This window comes from Asparagus officinalis, chromosome 8 (assembly GCF_001876935.1).
Source record: "Asparagus officinalis chromosome 8, Aspof.V1, whole genome shotgun sequence".
Classification (NCBI taxonomy): Eukaryota; Viridiplantae; Streptophyta; class Magnoliopsida; order Asparagales; family Asparagaceae; genus Asparagus; species Asparagus officinalis.
In genome coordinates, this window is record NC_033801.1 from 70,746,348 (window position 1) to 70,747,913 (window position 1,566).

A 1,566-nucleotide genomic window follows, 5' to 3' on the forward strand; every position below is an offset into this window, starting at 1 on the left:
AAGGGGCCGTTTTTTGGAGAGAAACCGCAGCCTGCCCCTTTCTATAAGTGCTCTCTGTCCTCTCTCTCTCTCTGTCTCTCATACCATGTGCACACCGTACTAAATAAATCTCAGAGGAAAAGTCACTATTCATTTACCTTAAAAATAATATTTCTCAACTAATCCAACTATTTCGCTTAAGGACACTTAAATACATTAATAGTTTCACTCTGTTGATAATAGTGTATTGTAGTGAGTTTTAGTCTCACATTGTTTGGGAGAACAAACCTCACACTCCTCTACTTGTATAAATATATGTGCATACTCAATATTCAATTCAAGGGAAATTTACCTAAGATTCTCTCTCTCTCTTACTTTAACATGGTATCAGAGCTAGGGCTATTTCCCTTCCAATAAAATTTTTTTTAACGCTTCTGCGTTCTTTTGCCAAATCTTGGCCTTATTGCTTTGCAGCCGTTTAATGTTTTTTTTTTCTGCCAGATATTTTGGCCTTGTCGCTTTGCGGCCTCTTAACGCGTTTCGCGTTCTCGTTTAAACCTTCGGGTTTTCATTCTAACCTTCGGGTTCTATTTTAACGGCATTACCGTTTCAAGACCGTCTCTCGGTTTCAAATTAACGGCATCGTCGTTTCAAGCCGTCTCTCGGCCTCAAACGAACGGCATTGCCGTTTCGTAGTCAGTAACGGCATCTCGACATCTTAACGTCTCAACATTGCTGTTATGGCTCCTTCAGAGAAGATTCCCAAACCACCTTTGCCCCTCAATGATCAAAGTGACTGGGCAGGGTGGTCCACCATTGTCACCAATGCCTTGCGTAGCGCTGGTTTGCTTGATCATCTCACCAGTACGGGACCAGTTCTACCGTCCATCAGCACTGTTGCTTCATCCAGTACTATTACCTCTGACAGTGGTAATGTCGATCTTCAGACTGCTCATGCTCTCTATATCAAGGAGAGTTCAGAGTGGCAATTGCAGGAATTTCGTGTCATGGATTATCTCACTCGCTGTGTTGGCTCTGGTCTCACTGTCGAGATTGGCTCGCTTCCCTCTGCTCGGGCCATGTGGACTCATCTCACTGAGCGTTTCACTGAGTGCTCGGGTGCACGGGAGGCATATCTTCTGCAACGCATTGCTCTACAACGCAAAGGTAGTTCATCACTACAGTCCCATTTTGGACAAATGCAAGCTTTTTGGACAAAGTTACGCTCCATGCTTCCTGGACGTAATTCCACATATGAAGACTGGCTAGCCTGGTACGAACAGCATGAGGTGCATCAACTGTTTCAGTCCCTTCCTGAATATTCAACTATAGCTGATCAACTACTTCATCAGCCTCAATTTCCGACTTTGGCCTCAGTTATGGGAGCTCTCACTGCTTATGAGACCCGGCAGCAGAAAGCACGACTCAATTTGTCAACAGACACTCCTACCTCTTCACTCGAGACTGTTTTGTCTTTACCTGTCATTGCTCCTGTTATGAATCATACTTCTCCATAGGCTCCCTCTCCACAAGATCGATCTAAGCTCTCTTGCAAATATTGTAAGAAGGAAGGACACCGTATTGAGA